At 40.6% G+C, this 11,654-nt stretch overlaps 1 protein-coding gene across 5 annotated transcripts in view; it reads left to right on the top strand.

The window, feature by feature from the left end:
- Positions 1-4,051: 4,051 nt before the first annotated feature.
- The window catches only part of LOC125459161 (leucine-rich repeat-containing protein 10B), a 114,613-nt gene continuing 107,010 nt past the window's right edge, over positions 4,052-11,654 (top strand). For 4 of the 5 annotated variants that reach the window (XR_009446835.1, XR_009446836.1, XM_048545183.2 and 1 more), the window contains exon 1: positions 4,053-4,579. The gene's annotated coding sequence lies outside the window, so the exon portion shown is untranslated. Of the gene's footprint in view, positions 4,580-11,654 lie in introns of all 5 variants that reach the window. The other variant, XM_048545184.2, reaches the window with a different exon arrangement.

Genomic DNA, 11,654 nt, shown 5'->3' with positions numbered 1-11,654 from the left:
GAACATTTGGTATTTTGCAAACAAAAATTGCACAAATGACAAGCTTAAACATGACATTGTGTTTACTTCTGACTCAGAAATCTAGCTAAGCGGAAACAAAGAGTTTGGAAGAAGTTGTGGGGGGGAGCATTTTCAGAATAGCAAACTCTGACTAGTGGTGACCCATAGGCATTATAATCCATATTAAAGACTTTGATGAGGAAAGTGAACGTACTGTAGTCAAGTTTCTAGACAACACAAGAGTGAGTGGCAAGGCAAATGATGAGAATGACACAAAGGTGGATAGAGACATGTTAAGGGAGTAGACAAAGACTTGGCCACTAGAATGTCATGTGGGGAACTATGAGACTATGGAAGGAAGGGTAGAGGGGCAGACATTCCAACACAGGTTTACTGGAATCAAAACATTGGCTCTCTTTTTCTCTCTATGCACGCTGACAGACCTACAGAGCTTCTCCAGGACTTTCTGTTTTAGTTTCAAATCTCAGCACCTGCAGTTCTTTGTTTTGCTTTGCATGAATTGGGCTTGTACTGATTGGAATAAAGAAGAATGGGAGGTGATCTTATTGAAACATTCCAGATTCTCATGGTTCTTGACAGGGTCAATGCGAAAGATTGTTTCCCTGGTGTGAGAGTCTAAGACCAGGAAGCATAATTTCAGAATAAAGGATCACAAATTTAAGACAGAGATGAAGAGATTTTCCTTCTCTCAGAGGGTAGAGAATCTCTGGAATTCTTTGCTGTAGAGTGCACTTGAGGCTGGGTCATTAAGTATATTAGATAAACAGATTGTTAATCAGTAAGAGAATCAATAGTTATGGCTAAAAGGCAGGAAAGTAGAGTTGAGGATTATCAGATCTGCCATGATTGTATTGAATGGCAGAGCAGATCTGATGAATTGAATGACCTACTTCCGGTCCCACATCTTATGGTCTTATTGTGGTCTTAAAACTAATTAGCTTTAAATTCTAAATGAGTTTGCTGAGTTTTGCCAGCTATTTTTATTGGGTTAACAGGCTGAAGAAACAAATGGAGAAGGCGTGGTGATGGATATTTACATTTGCATGTCGGCTGATAGGGAGATAGTTTCAATGTTAGCTCTCCACTGGCAATGGCAGATAAAATAAACCATGTGTCTTACAGAACAGAATTTCTCAGCTGCCTTGTTCTAACTTTATACTGTATCTAGGAGAGTGGTAATTTTAACCTCAAAGAACAAGGCAGGTCATGCAAAGAGAAACAACTTATGGGGCATGGAAACAAACATTACCAAGTTCCGGCTCACAGCTTTGCATATCCAAGTGTCTCATGTGAGTACAAGAGCAAGGCAGACAAAGAGAAAAGAAACAATCTGGCTGGCCAAAAAAGTTATAAATGCTCAGCACAATGCCTGAGCTCAGAGAGCACTGATATAAATTACACACACACTTTTTCTTTATTGAGGCTTGTATGGAATGAACTCAAGGTTATGACTGTCAAACAAACAATAATTCTTTGCAAACCAAGCAGAGTTGTTAACCCTCTATTTAAAGAAAACTACAGTCTCATAGATTCATGTAATTCCCATCACAAATATCAAGCAATGATAGGTTTTTTTTCTTAGTTTCAAATTAACTAAACACTCAGGTATGTTTTTTTTAAATTGTCTTGCTAACTAAATTATGTGAGGTCCAGGTGTATCAGTGTATAATGGTGCTATCCAGAGGAAGTTATCCAAACTCTAAATTTTGCAGTTTAATTCCCATCCGGTGCTGTGTTGCCTCATTTGAGTCAAAATAATAGCGGGGACACGATGAATAATCCCAGACCCCCTGAGCTAAGGGAGGGTTTCCCATCTTAACTACTAGCAAGTGTCTTTATGTCAATTTTGGATGTAGCTAGTATTGTGCTTTGTTACAATGTGTTCCATTGTTGGGCGGACTGCCAATATTCATTTCAATGTTCATACATGAGGTATGACCACTTGGAAGAGGTGCTTAAGAGATGCCAACGCTGTTGGAATTCTACTCCAGCAGGAGATTGAGCACTTGGCATCTAAAAGAATGGAAAGGGGATGAAACACGTGGCAAATTTCAAACTAAGTATATTGGGCACAAATCAACTCATGGTGGTTTGTATATGATTTTTATTCAAGCCTGTAACATGAATGGGTTTCTACAGTGCTCTGTAGCTGCCACAGTGCATTGGTGGTAGAGGGAATGAAGTTGGTGGATGAAGTGTTGATCAGTGGACTGCTTTGTCCTGGATGGTGTCAAATTTCTTGGGTGTTGTTGGAGCTACAGTTATCCAGACAAGTGGGAGTATTCCATCACACTCTTGACTTATGCTTTATAGATGGTAGAACATACCTTGAGTGGCCAAGTATTGAGTTACTTGCTGCGGCATTCCTAGAGTCCAACCCACTCTTGTAGCCAAAGTATTTGGATGTCTGGTCCAGGTAAATTTCTGGTTAGTAGTAACACCCTAGATGTAATTATATTTAATAATAACAGGAGTAGATTGGCTTTTATCCTGTTAGGGTTGAGCATTGCCTTACAATGTGTTACATGAACATCGCTTGTCACATCAGCTCAACCTTGATTATTCTCCATCATACAGCATATAGACACAAAATGCTACAGTAACTAAGAAGCTGGCAATAGTGGTGACCTTGCAGATTAATTTCAAAACAGAGAAACGTGAGGTAATGCATTTTGGTAGAAGCAACATGGAGAGACCATAAAGGCTCAATTGTACAACTGTGAGCGGAATATAGGAGCACAGGGACTCTGCAGTTCAAGTATATAATTTTTTGAGGGTGGCCAGGCTAGTTGAAACAGTTATTAAGAAAGCTAGTAGTGTCCTTGAGTTTATAAATAGAGGTATTGATTATAAAAGCAGAGATGTAATGCTACACCTCTACAAATAATTGATCAGAACACATTTGGTGCATTGTGTTCATTTCTGGGCACTTATTTAAGGAATTGTGTTAGAGCCCTGGTAAGATTTACTAGAATGATACCAAGAATGTGGGATTTTAGATATAAGGAAAGATTAGAGAATTTGGTCTTATTCTCCTTGGAGCAGAGAAGATTAAGATGTGACCTTATTGAGGTATTCAAAATTATGAACAATTTTGACAGAATAAAGAAGGAGATTCTGTTTCCATTAATCAGTATCAGTTATTGGGGACACAATTTCAAGATTGTCAGCAAGAGAGTTTGGAGTGAGATGAGGAGAAACTTCCTTAGAGATGTGTTAGCTTTTGGAAAGCACTGCCTACGGGAATGGTGGAGGTGGATTGCACGGGAGGTTTCAAAAGAGAGTTGGATACATATTTGAAAATGAGAATTATGAGGGCTACAAAAAGAGAAGCTGGAGAGTGGGTCTCAAGGGGAACGTCTTTTGGGAGCTTTTACAAACACAATGTATTGAATAGCCTCCGTCTATACTGTAAAATTCTAGGAATCTATGAACATGGTGCAATCATCAGCAGATATCTCCACTTCTGACCTACTGCTTGAGCCAAGGTCACCGTTAAGCAGGTAAAAGCAGTTCAAAGTGTATATGTCTCCTGAGAAAATGCCGCACGTAAAATGAGTTAAGCTGCTTCTGACCGTGCAGGTTGACAGATGAATGTTGGTCAGAACGGCTAGGAGCTACCTATTCTTTTAGTAGTATCTCGGCATCTATAATAGCCACCTGAACAACCCAAACAGGTCCAGGTTTTAGAGGTTACCTGAAGGACTATACTCGAGCAGTGCAACATTTCCAACAAAACCGTAATGAAAACCAAGTCTTCTATTGATCAATAATTTTAAACATAGGCAGTTAAGTTAATCAAGCTGAATTTCCTACTAATCTGACTTTATTTGAAGAGAGTATTTTCAACTGCAGGACCTGGAACATTTGCAATGGTGTACACAATTACCCCATCATTTAGATGGTTCGTGGGCCGAAAGAGAAAAAGAAACACACACACAGTATTGAATGTAGCCATTAGCAGAGCGTTGGCTGGACCACTTTTCGTAAGGAAAAGCTTGCTCCCAGCAAATAAGCAAATTTTTAAAAAAATGAATGGCTTAACATGATTGGAATGGAGCCAGGTTGCCACGGCTCCCCGGGTTTGGCGTAGCGCTTCCTAGCAACAGATCGTCTCCTGGTTTCTCGGCGCTGGCAATGAGAAAGGGATTGGTCGAATGCAGTTTCCATTCACCCCGGGGGAACGTGGCAGACCAGGGGCGGGGAACGAGAGAGACAGCAGCCCACCCAGGGCCGGGGCTACTGCATAGGTGGGCAGTGAGAGAGAAACAGGAGGGCCATTTCCACGCTCAAGTGCCTCGTTTTTTTCGTTCCGGATGCTGTCTCTTTAGATATCTCCATGGTGACGGCGAGGACGCGCAGAGAGGAGCAAGGAGGCGGGGACGAGCTTGTTTCTTGTGTGTGTTGAGTACAGTAAAGGGTTCAGCAAAGTGACGTGTGCGGATCAGACGGGTTCTGTGGATGGACAAAGCAAGTCTGAGCTTGGTTAACATGTCACCTCCTTTGGCACCTGGATGTTGCTCTTGTTTTGGACAGTCTCCATCACACAGCAGACAAGGTAGGAAACTCGGTGCTGGCAGGGTTAGCCAGGGGACAATGCTTCTCAAAAGATACGAACGCACTTGACTCCTGCACATTCCCCGAAACCGCCTTCGCCAACTTTCCCGAATAGTTTGTTCCACACCTTTAAAATCCCATTGATTGCCAACAACCCCTGGTCCCGTTAGTCAGCCCATTGTTGTTTTCTCCCTGCTGCTGGTGCCCCGTAATATTGTAGTTCCTGTCAATTTCATCAAGTGGCGATTTCACATCTTAACGGCACCGCTGTCAGCAATTGAGCGGAGCGCCGGGGCAAGTCCTCTTCAAACGTGAAACCGGAATAGGGCTAACTGCAGCATTGTGAATTCTTCCTGGTTCGTCCACTTGGGCTCGGAATCGCCGCTGATGTGATTCAATGAACTATCTGCCACCGCTGGCTGTAAAATGGTGCACGGGTTAACTCCTTGTTGGCCACAGACGCCGTCCCGCTCCCATCTTTGGTTCGATACGAGAGGCGCCACTTACATGTCTGTCTATGCTCGTAATTTGTCCCTGTTTGTCACTATAACCCCTGACATTCTCTCATTTTAATTTCTGTAGAGGTCAGGCACAGCCAGAGACCTGTTGATGGTCGGATTGGTCTGTTTCCAGTTTGCAAATGTTGTGTAATATTTAATACCGCTTGCCTGACTTTTTGATTCTGTGAATGGGAAAACAAAAGGACTGGAAGAGGTTACAGATTTAAGGGGAGTTTCATTTATGTCCTCCACACAATTCTCAGACACGTCTCTCTGAGGCAGAAGGGGGAATTCAATGCAGTAAGTTCGCAGTAGCCTGACTTGCCATGTAGTGGTAGCTGACAAGCTTTCTTTTTTAATAATGTGAAGACATTATGAACCTCTCCACACTGCACCCCATTCACGTTGAGGGCGAGTGGCGCGTACACAGATGATTCACGTTGCACTGAGCTATTAACTTTTGTCCCGGCCCTGCTTCATTGGCCTCTGCTTTTGCTCAGCAGCTGATCGGCAACAAGGCCATGTGGAAACAAACGTGGACATGGGAAGCTGAGGTGACATTGCCTTGGCAAAAATCTAAAACACCAAACATCACTGAGCCCCCACCCCCGTATTGTTTCCACATCCAGCTCCCTCACTCAATGCCGGGCCACTGAGCGAAATCTTTGCAAACATACCACTGGCGAATGGGAGCGGAGACATGTCGAAATGCGGATTTGTAATCAAAAAGAATCGTGCAGGGACTCAAGCCCAATGAAACGTGATTATCTGCTGTAAGAGAGATATCGTCAGAAAGGGTCACATTTTTTAGACTGAATTGAATAAAACTTGCAGCAAATTGACGAGTTCGCCACTAGATGTTTTCTGTAAGAATAACACCCAACCAGATAAATATAATTTCCTCCCTTGGGAAAAGGAGTTGTTGATGAATTTGGACGATCGGGAAGAATAAATTTAGCTGAGTAAAAAAAACTTTACTCTCTTATCTAATATATTATTTCACTTTAATAACTTGTATATAAGTAGCATTTTTATCACCTCACACATTCCGGTGTGTTGAAACCCATTGGTATTTTTGAAGCGTAGTTGTTGTTGAAAGGCCCCACAAACAATGATCTCAGTACAGTGATGTTAATATTAACGAGGCTGCTGGGAAGAATTGTCCTCTTCTTTGAGTATAGTCTTGGAATTATTTGGCAAACATGCCAAACATTCAATGTTATCTGAAATGTTGCACTTCCAACAGTGCAACACTCCCTTGGTGCTGCATTGAAGATTGGATCGTGTACTCCAACAAAAACAAAAAAAAATTGAATCATTAGCAGCTCATGCAGATTCTGTGGAGAGAAAAGCAAAAGCAGAGTTGATGACCCATTGGAAATGAACTGCGAGATGGGGAGATCACATAGAGTCGGGTAGTTATGATGTCGGGACATTTTTCTGTCTAGTTTCTTATTCCAAGGAGGTTGCCAGATGATGACCACAATTAAAGGCCTTACTTGAGGTTATTTTATGGTGTTGTTGGCATTTTTCTCATGTTAAGGGTGGCTGCTGGTGAAATAGAGGTGTCATCCCTTTATGGGGTAGGTGGGGAATTGCTTGGCTACCAGCTCGAGATGAGGGTTGTGGGTACCGTTGGTAGCCCAATGACCTCCATGGCGGAGTTTCTCATATGGTGTCTTACATAGCCCCTGAAATTCTAATTTTGCTTTCCTGCTTGCAAGATTTCCCACACATATTAGCAATGAATGTCTTTTCCAGAGCACTGTTGAGGTTTTCAATGCAGAAGGAAAAACCAGTAAAACTTGCAAATGACAAATACTGGTGTCATTAACCTTAAATACTTCAAAATGGAGATCCAGTTTGCTAATGTATTTACTTCTTGTTTAATTATTTTTGCTCTAGGAAGCTGCTAGCCAACAATTATTTATTTTTGTAATATTAACTAAAGGAACACATTGGCTCGGTAAAAATCTCATTCATCTTCAAATAATGCTTTAGGAATCTGACGTGTAACATGTAATGTGTAACAGCGTCAGAAGTTGATTCAAGCAGGTGGGTGTAATGATTGACAGAAAAGAGGTGGCTGTTTGGTTGGTAGAATAGACAATATATTTGATATTCCCAATTGGATCATGGGTCTATAGGCAGCCAATTGGAAGACCACCTGTGATAACATTGCTGAGATGACCTCATTGTCAGCTGTTAGTGCCCCAGTTATTATATCCCTCTGACCTAAAATTCAGGGTCCTGTTTCAGGTCAATGATCTGCTCATTCTGTTAACTCTGTCACTTCCCACTGGTGGCATGAGACCTGCTCAGTATTGCCAGCATTTCCAACAATCTCTCTCTCTCACACACACACACACACACACACACACACACACACACACACACACACACACACACACACACACAAAACTGCATGCGTCCTACCTTTGAGTCCAGGCTGGCAACCTTAGTGTTGATGATTACTCCAGCCAAAAGGATGAAGGTATCCACGTTCTCTTTGTTTCTTCTCTGACTGCAGTGAGCAATTTCACATGTTGAAAATGGCTTCAAGTTCACCACAGGCTTGGAAAGCAGAAAGCTTATTCTCATAATACAGTAAATTATGGAAGAATGTTTTTGAATCTCAAATCAACTGCACAAGGTCACTCTCCAAGTTTAATACAGGGTGCGAGTAGGTAAGAAAGACATGGCAGCCAAGATAATTCAGATTATAAAACAAATACTTATAGTGAAACAGATGCAAATGTGCTATGTCATGCAGACCTAATATGTAAAGATTATAAATTTGTTGAGTTTTAAAGGAGAGCCAATGATCTCAAAAACAGATGTGATGTGCTTTTCTATCAGTCACATGATCAATAACATCCATTTGCCTGCATCAACTTCTGATGAAACATTGAATTTCAGATCCTCTGGCATAATTTGAAAGGGATTAAGATGCCTTTTTAGCTGATATTTTCCTTCATATACTCTTTTGGGCATTTACTATCCATAACATTGGCTGCCCCAATAGCCCTTATGTGAGAACGATTATTGTATTTTAAAGTAATTGTTTCTGAAATGCATTTCTAAGCTACAAATCATGCTAGAGGAGGGCAAGCTGGCTTTTTTTTATATCATAAGATATCAATACTTACAAACTGTATAAAAGATTTTACATTTTACATTTACATTACATTAACTTTTACATTTATTTTTAGTTTAAAATATTGCTGTCTGCAACATTCATGTATTCCACTTCAACATAGCTGCTTATACCTCTATCTAGTACATACATTTTTACACTGTGGAATTCATTTAGAAAATGTTTGCCTGCTGTATTCTTCCTATAACAAGCAGATTTGCATTCTTTGTAGATACCCTTTAACTCAGGTTTTTAATTGTTGCCCTGGGTTCAGTCAAAACACACATTAGTATGCCGAGTACAGTTTGTTACATGCATTAGAATGCTCCTTGGTAATATTTAAAGTGCATACATTTTTATGCTGTATACCTAAAACAAACATTTGTGTACAGCGTAGAGTACAATTAGCACATATATATTTGTAAAGCATGTAGAATTCCTTTAGAATATACAGAATGATGCCATGTAGTGAGGGATTGCTATCATGCACCCAAACTTTGCAAAAATTGGGTGAGTTGTCAGCAGTGCCAGTGCTACAATTAGGAAACTTGAAGCAATTGTAGGATTTGGCATTTTTGACTTCAATTAAAAATGTGTAGGTTCCAGATGGGTGCTTCACCTCAGCTCACTGGTTTTGGAGGAGGAGGAATCTTGTAACTTTGAGATGATGCTGGGCAACAGGCCAATTTAGAAGGACCAGCAAAAGCAGCTTGTCAATGGGCCAGATAATTTTTGTGCAGACAAATCTTACCTTTCCTGAGCAGGCAGTTGTGATCTTTTGCAGTTCAGCAGAACTATTTAAACTGATACATTGGAGCTGGGTCCTTAGTTAGGAGTTCTTAGTAAAAAAACAATAGTTATAAGAGCATTTGTTAGCCAAGTCGTAGAGTCACAGAGTCATGCAGTATGGAAACAGACTCTTCGGTCAAATCAGTCCATGCCAGCCAAGATTCCCAAACTAAACGAGTCCTGCTTTGGTTCATGTCCATCTAAATCGTTCCTATTCATGTACCTATTTAAATGTCTTTTAAATGTTGTACCTGTACCTGAATCTACCACTCTCTTTGGCAGTTTATCCCACATACGAACAACACTCTGTGTGTGAGAAAACGTTGTCCATCAGGTCGCTTTTAAATCTTTCTCCTGTCACTTTAGTTTTGCACCCCAGTACCCTAGCAAAAAGACCTTTTGCTGTTCACCTTTTCTACATCCCTCATGAATTTTGAAACCTTTATAAGGTCACCCCCAACCTCCTACGCTCCAGTGAAAAACATATCAGCGTATCCAGCCTCTCCTTATAACTCAAACTCTCCCATCCCGATAACATCCTTGTAAATCTTTTCTGAATCCTCTCCAATTTAATAATTGTACACAGTACTCCAAAAGAGTCCTCACAAACATTCTGTATAACCTAGGTTCCTGAATTTTCACCAGTTCAATAAAATGGAGGAAAAATCAAGGTCTGTGGAACCATGATTCTTGACCAGAGCATCATGGTTTTGATGGTGGTCATTAAGGGGGGAATGTTGGTGATGACACCAGAGGAGAGTTACCTACCCTTCTTTTGAAAAGGTTATAGAATCTTTTACAGTCTTTTAAGATGGGAAGGTGATTGCCTAGTGGTATCATCAATAGATTATTAATCCAGAGACCCAGGTAATATTCTGGGGGGATCAAGTTTGACTTCTGTCATGTCAGGGAGAGGAATTCAAATTCTATAAAAAATCTGGAATTGAGAGTCTAATGATATCTATCTACAAAACCAATGTCAATTGTCAGAAATACATATCTGATTCACTAATTTCCTTTAAGGAAGGAAACTGCTGTGCTTATCTGGTCTAACTTAGATGTTACTTCAGAACCACAGTAATGTGACAGACACTTAACTTCCTTTGGGCAATTAGGGATAGGCAATAAACGCTGGCCTAGCCAGCAATGATCACATTCCAAGAATGAATAAAGAAACAGCAGATTAGTACCCCATTTAACATCTTACCCAAGAGATGGTACCTGTTGTGTTTCACCGTTAGTATGTCAGTATACCTTTAAGAGACATGTTTGTCAGATCATTACTATTATAGTATATCAGCTGAGTATATAAAGGCCTCAGACTCCATCTCAACTTAGGAATTGAAGCAGAATGCGCTGACGGAAGTGTACTAACCTTTCTAACTGAAAAGTTTAATATTAGCTCAGCCATGGAAGTGCCTGGAAGGTAATATTGCATCCATATGTGAGCTGTTATAATCATTTGTTGGATCTTTCAATATCTTCGTACCCATGTGTACATCGTTTTTTGAGGAATAACAAGCATTAGGTACAAATATCCTGCTTGAGGCAAAATAAACATCACAGATAATGCAGGACACCTAAATGCTAGCTTAGGATGCATGTACAAATCCCACATTGGAGCTTGAATATATGAGATTTTGACTCAAAAGTGAAGTTGCTTCCAACTGAGCCAAAGCTGTCACTTGATATCAAACTGGGAAATTGTGCAGAATCTTAAGCCCTCTCCTTTGAAATGTTTGATCACGGAGGCATTTAATCAGTTGGGAGATTGGTGGGGTAAAACCTACTGCATTACTGCCTTATCTGAATAATTCCCTGAAAGGAGTGCCTTTGGACAGTGACAAAGCCTTAAAACTAATTGAGGCCCGTAGATGGGTGATTAATGCATACTTAAGGGGCCCGTCTCAGTTGGGCTGGTATTAATCTAATGGCAGGTGGGCGCTGATACATACACCATAACTTCATTAGATGTAATAGGTAGAGTAGGCCTTTCAACTTATCATTTGTGCTCTGCCATTCAATGAAATCTTGACTATTCTGACGATTCTCAACTTCACTGTCCTGCCTTTTCCCCACAACCCTGATTTCCTTACAGATTAAAAATTGATCATAGCCTTGCACATCCTTAAAGACCTACTTCGACAGCTCTTAGCATTAAAGATTTTTACAGATGTATTAGTGTCTGAAAGAAGAAATTTCTCCTCATCCCTATCCTTTGAGATTATTCCCCCCGGCCTTGGACTTTTTAAGAAAGGGAAACAACTTGTCCACATTTACCCTGTTAAGTCCCTAAGAATTTCATAGGTTTCAATCAGGTTACTTCCAATTCTAAACATCAATGGGTAGGCCTCATAAGAGGATCACTCCATATCTGGGAAATACCTATTGAGCCATCTCTGGACTGCCTCCTTGCCAATATATTTTTAACCCGATAAGAGGACCAAACCTGTTCACAGTATTCCAGGTATGGCATTACTAGTGCCTTGTTTAATTTTCGCAAGACCTCCACACTTTATACTCCAAGCCCATTGAAATAAAGTACCATTCCTTTTGCCTTTCTATTATTCCTATGAACCTGTACCCTAACTTTTTGTGATTTATGCATTAGGACCCCACATCCCTCTGTGCTTTTCTGCAGTCTTTCTCCT

The sequence above is a fragment of the Stegostoma tigrinum genome, chromosome 17 (assembly GCF_030684315.1).
Source record: "Stegostoma tigrinum isolate sSteTig4 chromosome 17, sSteTig4.hap1, whole genome shotgun sequence".
Classification (NCBI taxonomy): Eukaryota; Metazoa; Chordata; class Chondrichthyes; order Orectolobiformes; family Stegostomatidae; genus Stegostoma; species Stegostoma tigrinum.
The sequence above is the reverse complement of the archived record's forward strand: the minus strand, read 5'-3'. Positions and strand labels throughout refer to the sequence as shown.